Source organism: Mandrillus leucophaeus, unplaced genomic scaffold, assembly GCF_000951045.1.
Source record: "Mandrillus leucophaeus isolate KB7577 unplaced genomic scaffold, Mleu.le_1.0 Scaffold149, whole genome shotgun sequence".
In the NCBI taxonomy this organism is placed as follows: domain Eukaryota; kingdom Metazoa; phylum Chordata; class Mammalia; order Primates; family Cercopithecidae; genus Mandrillus; species Mandrillus leucophaeus.
In genome coordinates, this window is record NW_012101465.1 from 1,725,894 (window position 1) to 1,739,214 (window position 13,321).

Sequence of the window (13,321 nt, forward strand, 5' to 3'; positions counted from 1 at the left end):
AACCCAAATGTCCATCAGTGACAGACTGGATTAAGAAAATGTGGCACATATACACCATGGAATACTATGCAGCCATAAAAAAGGATGATTTCGTGTCCTCTTTAGGGACATGGGTGCAGCTGGAAACCATTATTTTCAGCAAACTTTCACAAGAGCAGAAAACCAAACACCGCATCTTCTCACTCATAGGTGGGAATTGAATAATGAGATCACATGGACATGGGAAGGGGAACATCACACACCGGGGCCTATTATGGGGCGGGGGGAGGGGGAAGGGATGGCATTGGGAGTTATAACTGATATAAATGATGAGTTGATGGGTGCTGACGAGTTGATGGGTGCAGCACACCAATATGGCACATGTATACATATGTAACAAACCTGCAGGTTGTGCACATATACCCTAGAACTTAAAGTGTAATAATAATAATAATAATAAAAGAAATACCTGAGACTGGGTAATTGATAAAGAAAAGAAGTTTAAAGTTAACTGGCTCACAGTTCCATGGGCTATACAGAAAGCATAATTCTGGCATCCGCTTGGTTTCTGGGGAGGCCTCAGGAAAACTTACTATCATGGCAAAAAGCAAAGGGGGAGTGAAGCATCACACATGGTAGGAGCAGGAGGACAGAGAGAAGGGGAAACTGCTACATACTTTTAACAATCAGATCCTGTGAGAATTCTATCATGAGAACAACACTAGGGGGATGGTGCTAAAGCATTAGAAACTGTCTCCACCAAGCTCCACCTCCAGCATTGGAGGATTACATTTTGACATGAGATTTAGGTGGAGACAGATTCAAACCATATCATTCCACCCCAGCGCCTTCCAAATCTCATGTCCTTCTCACATTTCAAAATACAAACATACCTTCCCAACAGTCCCCCAGAGGTTTAACTCCTTCCAGCATGAACTCAAAAGTCCAGTTTCAAGTCACATCTGAGACAAGGCAAGTTCCTTCTGTGTATGAACCTGTAAAACAAAAAATAAGTTATTTACTTCCAAGATACAATGGGCGTATAGGCATTGGGTAAATACTCTCATTCCAAAAGGGATAAATTGGCCAAAAGAAAGGGGCTACAGGATCCATGCAAGTCCAATACCCAACAGTGTAGTCATTCAATCTTAAAGCTCCAAAATAATCTTCTTTGACTATATGTCTCACATCCAGGGAACACTGGTGTAAGAGGTAAGCTCCCAAGGCCTTGGGAAGCTCCACCCCTGTGACTTTGCAGGGCTCAGCTCCCATAGTTGCTCTCAAGGGTTGGCACCGAGTGCCTTCAGATTTGCAGGCACATGGTGCAAGCTGTCAGTGGATCTACCATTCTGGGATCTGTAGAACAGTAACCCTCTTCTCACAGCTCCACTAGGCATTGTCCCACCGAGGGGTCCATTTCCACATTTCCCCTCTGCATTGCCCTAGTAGAGGTTATCAATGAGGGCTCCAACCCCTGCAGCAGGCTTCTGCCTGGAGATCCAGGTTTTTCCATACATCCTCTGAAATCTTGGCAGAGGCTCCCAAGCCTCAATTCTTGGACTCTGCACACTCAGGGGCTTAATACCACATGGAAACCACCAAGGCTTACAGCTTACTCCCTTGGAAGCAACAGCCTGAGCTGTACCTGGAGTCCTTTTAGTCACAACTAGAGTTGGAGCAGCTGGGATGCAGGGAGCTGTGTCCTAAGGCAGCACAGGGCAGTGGGGCCCTAGGCCTAGCCCATAAAACCATTCTTCCCTCCTGGGCCTCTGGGCCTGTGATGGGAGTGGCTGCTGTGAAGGTCTCTGAAATGCCTTTGAGGTCTCCCCACTGTTTTGGCTATTAAAATTTGGCTCCTTTTTACTTATGCAAATTTCTTCAGCCTGCTTGAATTCTTCTTCAGAAGATGAGTTTTTCTTTTCTACCACATGACAGGCTGCAAATTTTCCGAACTTTTATACTCTGCTTCCTTTTGAAATATAAGTTCCAGTTTCAGGTCATTTTTTTTTGCTGAGAAATTTCTTCTCTCAGATACTTTAAATCATCGCTCTCAAAGTTCAAAGTTCCACACATCACTAGAGCAGGGGCACAATACAGCCAGTCTCTTTGCTAAAGCATAGCAAAAGTGATGTTTGTTCCAGTTCCAAATAAGTTTCTCATCTCCATCTAATACCTCTTTAGCTTGGACTTCATTGTCCATATCACTATCAGCATTTTGATCACAACAATTTAACAAGTCTCTAATAAATTCTAAACTTTCCCCCATCTTTCTGTATTCTTCTGAGCCCTCCAAACTGTTCCAACCTCAGCCCATTACTCAGTTCCAAAGTTGCTTCCACATTTTCAGGTATCTTTATAGCAATGTTCCCTTCTGTATTTGTCTGTTCTCACACTGCTATAAAGAAATGCCTGAGACTGGGTAATTTATAAATAAAATGGGTTTAATCAATCAGCTGATGGTTCTGTAGGCTATAAAGAAAGCATAATTCTGGCATCTGCTTGGCTTCTGGGCAGGCTTCAGGAAACTTACAGTTATGGCAGAAGGAAAAGGCAGAGTGAGAAGTCTCACGTGGTGGGAGCAGGAGGAAGGGAGCAAGAGGGAGGTGTCACACACTTACACACTTTTAAACAATCAGATCTTGTGGGAACTTTATCACTAGAGCACCACTAGGGGGATGGTGCCAAACCATTAGAAATCATCTCCATGATCCAGTCGCCTCCCACTAGGTCCCACCTCCAGCACTGAGGAATTGCATTTTGAAATGTGATTTGGGCAGGGACACAGATCCAAATTATATCACCATTTATAATAAAAAATATTAAGTACCAGAGAATAAATCGAACATAGATATGTAAGACCTTTTCAAAGAAAACCATAAAACTTTACTGAGAGACATTAAAGAAAAACACAATAAAAGTAAAACATATCATGCTCATGGTTTGGAAGATGCACTACTACGAAGATTTCGATTCTCTCTGAATTGATTTAGAATTCAAGAGAATCCCTATCAAATTCCAACATGTTTTCGTGGAAACTGCTGTCTCTAAAATGTATGTGGAAGTAGAAAGGGCCAGGAACAGCCAACACAGTTTTGAACAAGTCACATGAGATGGAAAGACTTTTTCTTCAAAATATCAGGGCCTATGATAAAAAGCTACAGCAATTAATTCAGTGCATACTGTACAGTGGTAGTCAATAGACCCGTGGAACACAATAGAGCACTGAGAAACACACCGATGCTTATTTGAACTCCTATAATATGGTAGGGATGGTTCTGCAGATTATTTGGAAAAGAATCACCCTTTCAAAAAATGTGAAAAATTGAATGAAAACACTTTTAGAAGACATTATAGGAAAAAATCTTCCTGTCTTTTGGATAGGGAATGATTTATTACATAAGACTTAAAGAGTACTAATGATAATGGTAAAAATAAATTTACTTACATTAAAACAGCCACACAAAGACGCCATAAAGAAAATAAAAAGTCAACAAACAGTGAGAATATTTCTAACACATATGGCTAAAGAACTTGCACTTAAAATACACAAAGATTATAGACAACTAAATTTTAAAATGAGCAAAACAGTTGAATAGGCTTTTCACCAAAAAAGAGTATAGCTACAAATAACCAATAAACATATTTAAAAAGTGCTTCACCTAATTAGTAATTAAGAAAATATCAGTTTAAGAACAATGAAATATCACTACTCACATAATATTTAAAAAATGAGACAACCCAAGTGGTGGTAAGGATGTAAAACAAGAGAAGTCATAGACTGCTGATGACAGCATAAATTGATGCAAGCACTATGGAAAACAGCTTGGCACTATCTAGAAAAAAATGAGGATACAAATAGCCTAAGGCCATACAATTCCACTTATCGCTAACTCTGTGCCAGGACACATGTATACAAATGTACATAGAAGCCTTGCTTTTAATAACCAAAAGTGGAAACAACAAAATTGTCCAGGAGCAACAGAATAAATTTAGAAGAACAAAATATTCATACAGGGGAAAGGCATGGGAAGCTGGTGGAGAGGTAAAAGATATAATCAGACTAGGTGATACATTCTCAATCAGGGTGATATTGCCCTCAAGGAGATAAAAATTGGTTCTTGGAGGTGAAAAAAAAATCTATTCTTTTTATTCCTAAAGCACATATATACTATAAACACACATGCAATACACTAACCAATGTAGAGTATATGTGTAGGTATTAAAATTTCATGGGGGACAAGGCGTGGGGAGAACAATGTCTAAAGAGGCTTCTTAAAAAGGTAATATGCAAAATGGTTGAGGGACACTTGAATAGGCAATGAATGAAGCAGGGTGGGGCAAGGGTCTAGAGGTCTGGATGGTGTGAGTTAACAGGACTATTTATTATGGTGGTTGATGCAAAGGAGTAAGTGTGGCAGAAAGGATGTGGCTTCATAATCATTTAGAACCAGATAGGTAATTAGTTCCAGTTATCATCCCAAGTATTTAACTGAAAGTTTTAGGATCTGCTCAGAGGGCAGTTTCTCCAACAACTTATTGAGCTGTGTGTGATGCTCTAGAAGTGGGTCCAGCTCACAGAGGACAGGATGTAATAGGAAAATCATTAGCATGTGCTTCCAGGACACACAGAAATCGTGTGGAAGGATTTGGCCCAGGGCACCTCCATACTGAACTACATAATAATCACTAGGGCTGTGAGCTAGTGTTGGATCCAATAGGAAAGATTTGTTTTATAAAGAATGCTAGGGGTTATCATGAATGCAGGATTGCATCCCCCAATTGGTATCTTTGAAAATGAAGAGAAACAGTGTGGCTAAAGTTGGTTAATGATTTAATTATTTAGTCAAAATAATAATCATAAAATAGACAACTAGAAAAGTCATTATAGTAAAAGCCAGTGGGAAGTATAATTTAAAGAAGGGCTCAGAGTGAGAAAATGTTAAGTAAAGCTTGAAGTAAAATGAAATGGTGAGCAGTAACACACAATGAATAAAAGAATAGACTCACAAAGTAGTCAAGCCAGAAGAACTTTTGATGATAACAAAGCCCATAGCAGTTAAGTGACTTGGCTGAGTCAGGAAGCCAAACAACGGGGGGGCTGAACCCTTCAGGCCTTCTTGTCTGGTGTTTCTCCCAATAAACTATGCAGCCTCTGAAGGCACATTTTCATTTTGCCTTCGAATTATTAATAGAAAAAATCCATTTTCCTCATTTATCTTTCAATTTTTCTATTGAACTTATATCTTCAAATTATTTAAATAAGCTACTTTAAAATCACCTTTCAAAGAATAACTGAAAATTGTACTTACCTGATAAGCACACCAAGATATTGGGAGCTTTGAAACCATGCCCACAATTCTCACCAAAAAAAAAAAAAAAAAAAAAAACACTTTGGACTGATAGTTATTATAAAACAATTATAATAGTTGTTATAACTATTTTACTATAATAAAACATATATTTCCTCAAAATTCAAAAAACTCAGAAAAATAGCTTGTTAAGGAGCGTTAAAATGACTGAAGACTTCTCTCTGAATTAAACAGTGTGTGATTATTCTCCTGAATAATTTACATAGATTTAGGAAGAATGTATTATTTGTTAGACAAGAAAGGAGGAATATTAAGTGGTATTAATCTTTAAAACAGAAACTAAGCAAGGATGCAGCATCTGTGAATTAGAAACCCAAACCAGAGTTGATAAAATGTTTACGCTTAAACTTTGATGAGCCTAAGAATAACCAAGTAAAGGATACAGATTTAAAATGCATTATTGAGTAGAAATGAAAACAGAAAAAAAAATTCAAGAGTTGTTCTTGTAGTTGTCACTGCTGTTACAGCATTTTGTTGATGATGGGATGTAAAATAAAAATGGTACCTAACAGCAGATGGGACACTTCTATTTATCATGGCCAGAGTCATCAATAATTGTGCTGTGTCATAGAAAAAGAAAATATCGATCACAGCCGTCAACTCTGAAGAAAATCCTCAACATAGAATTAGAGGGTCCACTGGGAAAATCTAGGCTCCTGCTTTGAGGCAGGTGAGGTCTTGATAATTCCTTTTGTACATGAGATAAAGTGCCCATCAGTGGCGTCTCTAAGGTACCATAGGTACCATTAAACATCATAACACCAAGAGAAGCCAAAGCTTCATAGTTACCTTGTTACCTGTTGACTTGCTCTGTGTAGATTATTGAACCTCATACCATTTGCTGCATTGAGAATTTTTTTGCCTACATTGAAAAAAACATATTAAGAATTTACAAAATCAACAGTCATTTTTGGAGCATAACTATGCAGCTTATGTTACCTGTGAATTTGTTTTATGTGTAAAATAAAATTTAATGCCAACAAGAGACAGCATGATATGGCCACCGAAGTATCTATCATTGTCAATAGTCCTTGAACAGTATGTTAAAGGGAATCCTTGAAAAAGTCAGAATTGTTCCACTAAACGTGTAAAAAAAAAAAAAGAATGTTAATAATAAAATAACTAAATGCCAAATTGTTATTGTTTCCTTCTTTAAGAAAATCCCCAAGATCAATTACCTAAAAATATTTGCAACCACTAGGATAGTAAGAAAAGATTTGTGGCCACATTTCACTGTCTTTTGGGGACTGTTAGGAATTAATCAATTTCTTTGAGTAAAATCTGCCTGCAAGACCTCAACGACTGCAACGTCTGGGTCAGGGGGTGTTCAGTTTTATTAAATGTCTGATGGTCTCAGGTTTGAAAACAAACCCCATTCAGGTGCTGGTTTATTATCTATAGCTCCTTTGAGTGAACATGTATTTGCAGTCACCACTGTGAATGTCAGTTATCATCACTTTATTTCTCAGACATAAAAACAATCCCAACTCTTCTTCTGGAACCTACTTTCTAGAAACTAAACCTCTGGCCTCAGTTTATTTTCTATTTCAAACAGCTGGAAACCATCATTCTTAGCAAACTATCACAAGAACAGAAAACCAAACACCGCATGTTCTCACTCATAGGTGGGAACTGAACAATGAGATCACTTGGACTCGGGAAGGGGAACATCACACACCGGGGCCTATCATGGGGAGGGGGGAGGGGGGAGGGATTGCATTGGGAGTTATACCTGATGTAAATGATGAGTTGATGGGTGCTGACAAGTTGATGGGTGCAGCACACCAACATGGCACAAGTATACATATGTAACAAACCTGCACGTTATGCACACGTACCCTAGAACTTAAAGTATAATAATAATAAATAAATTTAAAAAAAAAAAAAAGAAAAAGTCAAATGTAAAATCTATTGCCACTGTGAGTGTTCCAGTTAGCTGAAAATTTTCTATGCTCTGTCCACTTTTAAACGCTAAAATGTGACTTAGAAATCCAAAGACACTACCTCTACAATAAAATTATAAATTTGATTTTACCAAAAGTTATATATGTATACTTATTTGTCACAATAACATTGTGAAATAAAGAAGGGTGTTATTACTACTGAAACTCAAAAAGGTTAAGTCATTCTTAACCTTTGGGAATTGTTCTCTCACAATTCCCATTCAACCTGTCAGTAATTCCTGCTTCCTCTATTCCCAAAATGAACCCAGAATCCAACCACTTCCATGGGTAGCCACCTCCTGAGACCCTCCATCATCTCTCACCTGGATTACTACAATAGCTGGCAAATAGTGTTCCTGTTTCAAGTCACTTCTTCAATCAGTAACGAAAACATCTATTTTTAAATGGGCACCAGATCTTGTTACTCTTCTGCCAGAACCCTGCGGTGAATCCTATTTCACTTAGGATAAAGGCTGAACGCAGCCCTGACCATGATGACAAGGCCCCACTTGCTCTTACCTTCTATATCTCTCATGGCTCACCTCCTACTTGTCCCCCTTTGCTCACCTTGCTACAACCACCCTCATCTGCATCCTGTTCTTCAAACATGCAAGGCATGTCCCTGATTCAGTTGCTAGGAGCTGGTTCTACCTGCTGCTCTTGCCTCAAATGTTCATGTGGCCTCCTTCTCCATCTACTTGGAATCACTGCTCAGTCCTTGCCTTCCTGGTGAAATCTACCCTTACCATCTGTTTATAATACAACTCTAGCCAGGCACAATTGTGTACACTTGTTCCCAGTTACTTGGGAGGCTGAGGTGGGAGGATTGCTTGAGCCCAGGACTCTGAGTCCAACTGGGGCAACATAGTGAGAAGTCGTCCTTAAGAAACATAAGTGTTTTTCATTGCAACTTATCTAACACTCTCTTGTCTTGATTCCTCTATTTTGTAAATTATGACACTTAATGATTTTTTGCTCTCAAATCGACCCCCCACCCTCTCTTAGAATGGAAGCTCATGAGGAAAGAATTTCTATCATGGATGTATCCTGATTACCTAAAACAGTTCCTGAAACACATCACACTGTCAATAAAAATCAGTTAAATAAATAAATGAAGGAAACGTACATGAGAGCTCAATCGCGTATTTTTTTTTCTTTGTTGCTACTGTTGTTTTGTTTTCCTGACTAATTGGGTTAGAACAGTACTCTTAGGCTCTGGGAACACATTTACTTGGGATTAGTCATATAACCCAGTAGGCCAAGAAATAACTGAGAAAGTGAAGAATATCCAGTTCCCTGAAGTGGTTTGTAAAAATCTAACAGGTTAGGATATTCAATATGTGCAATGTGGTGCCGAGTGTAGCCATGGTGCCTGGATTAAACAGCATCAGAAAAAGACACCATCTGTCCTGTAGAGTAATGTGAAGACAGAGTAGAATGGAAATTGGTGGCAGGTCTGGGGTTTCATTAAACGTGTCAGTCAGGTGGAGATAGGAAATTGTGTTGGCCCAGACCACATTGCTCATCACATACCAAGAAAATATGCAGAGATACTTCTGGTCAAATGGCTCTGCCTTCTCCTGGGTTAACAGGGAACCCCAGGGTCACAGCTATGGAAAAAAAATGGGCAGCAGTAGCCATAATAAAATATTAGGAAATATAGACTGGTTATACCCATTGTGATTCAAAATTAACAATGCATTCCCATTTATTATAACACCTCAAACCAAAAAAAAAAAAAAAAAAGGAAAAGAAAAGAAAGAAATATTAAGATTACGTTCCTATAAAAAATTCAGGGAACCCTGCATTCTAATTATCATTAGAATGATATTTAAAGTCTCTCCAACCCCTGGCTCTTGAAAATATTTAAACAGAATTTTCCAGTGTATTCCCTGATTGATTTTTTTTCCTTGAAGTTGAATAAGAAAAATGATCATTTGCCTAATGGAAAGACATGGCCATCTCAAATCAGCTTACATAATGCTTATAATCAAAAGGATGTCTTTCAAGGTTTAGAAAATACTGTAAAATGGATTTTTGTGCTGGCAATACCCTATAGATATTTGCTTAAAGGGATACTGTCTCAGTGGAATTGACTCTATTCTAATGCCAACATCTTACTTTAAGCAGACACATTGTATTGCAAATCTTTACTTACAAAAGAATCAGGGGGAATAAAATTATTTAAGCATGCCACTTGGTTTCAGCAAACTACATAAAGATGTACCCTAGAACATGAGCTTGTAATAAAGTATAGCCTTGCCATTTGTGTGAAATCCTGTCTAGTCTTAAAGTCTGGCAAATACAATGCATAATTAGAAAATGTGCCTGACTATTGGGAAAATGAAACTCATCCAACTAGACTTAGTCAGATTGTTTGCTCCATATTTCAAGCAAAGAAATATTTCAGATTCTATCATAAAATAATGTGCCCCTCTGGGATGAAGCTTCCAGAGGAAGGAACAGGCAGCAATCTTTGCTGTTTTGTAGCCTCCACTGGTGATACCCAGGCAAACAGGATCTGGAGTGGACTTCCAGCAAACCACAGGAAACTCCTGCAAACCTGCAGCAGAAAGACCTGACTGTTAGAGGGAAAAATAACAAACAGAAAGGAAGAGCATCAATATCAACAAAAAGGATGTCCACTCAGAAATCCCATTTGAAGGTCACCAATATCAAAGAACAATGGTAGATAAATCCATGAAGATAGGGAGAAACCAGCCCAAAAAGGTTGAAAATTCCAAAAACCAGAATGCCTCTTCTCCTCCAAAGGATCACAACTCCTTGCTAGCAAGGGAACAAAACTGGATGGAGAATGAGTTTGACGAATTGACAGAAGTAGGCTTCAGAAGGTGAGTAATAACAAACTCCTCCAAGCTAACGAAGCATGTTCTAACCCAATGCAAGAAAGTTGAGAACCTTGACAAAAGGTTACAGGAACTGCTAACTAGAATAACCAGTTTAGAGAAGAACATAAATGACCTGATCCAGCTGAAAAACACAGCATGAGAACTTCGTGAAGCATATACAAGTATCAATAGGTGAAGGGATCAAGCAGTAAAAAGGATATCAGAGACCGAGGATCAACTTAATGAAACAAAGCACGGAGACAAGATTACAGAAAAAAAGAATGAAAAGGACTGAACAAAGTCTCCAAGAAATATGGGACTATGTAAAAAGACCAAACCTAATTTTGATTGGTGTACCTGAAAGTGATTGGGAGAATGGAACCAAGTTGGAAAACACTCTTCAGGATATTATCTAGGAGAACTTCCCCAATCTAGCAAGACAGGCCAACATTCAAATTCAGGAAATACAGAGAACACCACAAAGATACTCCTTCAGAAGAGCAACCCCAAGACACATAATCGTCAGATTCACCAAGGTTGAAATGAAGGAAAAAAATGTTAAGGGCAGCCAGAGAGAAAGGTTGGGTTACCCACAAAGGGAAGCTTATCAGACTAACAGCAGAGCTCTCTGCAGAAACCCTACAAGCCAGAAGAGAGTGGGGCCAATAGTCAACGTTCTTAAAGAAAAGAATTTTCAACCAAGAATTTCATATCCAGCCAAACTAAGCTTCATACGTGAAGGAGAAATAAAATCCTTTACATCAAAGCAAATACTGAGAGATTTTCTCACTACCAGGCCTGCCTTACAAGAGCTCCTGAAGGAAGCACTAAACATGGAAAGGAACAACTGGTACCAGCCACTGCAAAAACACACCAAATTGTAAAGACCATAGACACTATGAAGAAACTGCATAAACTAATAGGCAAAATAACCAGCTAGCATCATAATGACAGGAACAAATTCATGCATAACAATATTTACCTTAAATGTAAATGGACTAAATGGTCCAATTAAAAAACACTGACTGGCAAATTGGATAAAGAGTCAAGACCCATCAGTGTGCTATATTCAGGAGACCCATCTCCTGTGCAAAGACACACATAGGCTAAAAATAAAGGGATAGAGGAATATATACCAAGAAAATGGAAAGAAAAAAAAATCAGGGGTTACAATCCTAGTATCTGATAAAACAGACTTTAAACCAACAAAGATCAAAAGAGACAAAGAAGGGCATTACATAATGGTAAAAGGATCAATGCAACAAGAAGAGCTAACTATCCTAAATAAACATGCACCCAATACAAGAGCACGCAGATTCATAACTCAAGTTCTCAGAGACCTACAAAGAGACTTAGACTCCCACACAATAATAGTGGAAGATTTAACACCCCACTGTCAATATTAGATACATTAATGAGACAGAAAATTAACAAGGATATTGAGGATGTCAACTCAGCGCTGGACCAAGCAGACCTAACAGACATCTACAGAACTCTCCCCCTGCAATCAACAGAATATACATTCTTCTCAGTGCCACATCACACTTATTCTAAAATTGACCACATCATTGGAAGTAAAACACTCCTCAGCAAATGCAAAAGAACAAAAATCATAACAGTCTCTCAGACCACAGTGCAATCAAATTAGATCTTAGGATTTAGAAATTTACTCAAAACCTCACAACTACATGGAAACTGAACAACCTGCTCCTGAAAGACTACTGTGTAAATAACGAAATGAAGGCAGAAATAAAAATATTCTTTGAAACCAATGAGAACAAAGACACAACATATCAGAATCTCCGGAAAACAGCTAAATCAGTGTTTAGAGGAAATACTATAGCACTAAATGCCCACAAGAGAAAGCAGGAAAGATCTAAAATCAACACCCTAACATCACAATTAAAAGAACTAGAGAAGCAAGAGCAAACAAATTCAAAAGCTAGCAGAAGACAAGAAATAACTAAGATCAGAGGAGAACTGAAGGAGATAGAGACATGAAAAACCCTTCAAAAAATCAATGAATCCAGAAGCTGGTTTTTTGAAAAGATGAACAAAATACATAGACCACTAGCCAGACTAATAAAGAAGAAAAGAGAGAAGAATCAAATAGACACAATGAAAAATGATAAAGGGGATATCACTGCTGATCCCACAGAAATAAATACAAACTACCATTGGGGAATACTATAAACATCTCTACGCAAATAAACTAGAAAATCTAGAAGAAATTGATAAAATCCTGGACAAATACACCCTCCCAAGTCTAAACCAGGAAGAAGTCAAATCCCTGATTAGACCAATAACAAGTTCTGAAATTGAGGCAGTAACAATTGAGCCTACCAACCAAAAAAAGTCCAGGACTAGATGGATTCACAGCCAAATTCTACCAGAGGTACAAACAGGGGTTGCGACCATTCCTTCTGAAATTATTCCAAACAATAGAAAAAGAGGGAATGCTCCCTAACTCATTTTATGAGGCCAGCATCATCCTGATACCAAAACCTGGAAGAGACACAACAAAAAAAGAAAATTTCAGGCTAATATTTCTGATGAATATCGATGCAAAAATCCTGAATAAAATACTGGCAAACCAAATTCAGCAGCACATCAAAAAGCTTACCCACAACGATCAAGTTGGTTTCATCCTTGGGATGCAAGACTGGTTCAACATACGCACATCAATAAACATATTCCATCACATGAACAGAATCAATGGCAAAAACTCATGATTGTTTCAACGGATGCAGAAAAGCCCTTTGACAAAATTTAACAGCCTTCCTCCTAAAAACTCTCAATAAACTAGACATTGATGAAACATATCTCAAAATAATAAGAGCTATTTATGACAAACCCACAGCCAATATCATACTGAATGGGCAAAAACTGGAAGTTTTCCCTTTTGAAAACTGTCACAAGACAGGGAAGACCTCTCTCATCACTCCTATTCAACACAGTGTTGGAAGTTCTGGCCAGGGCAATCAGGCAAGGAAAGAAATAAAGGGTATTCAAATAGGAAGAGAGGAAGTCAAATTGTCTCTTGTTACCAGAGGACATGATTATATATTTAGAAAACCCCATCGTCTCAGCCCAAAATCTCCTTAAGCTGATAAGCAACTTCAGCAAAGTCTCAGGATACAAAATCAATGTGCAAAAGTCACAAGCATTCTTATACACCAAT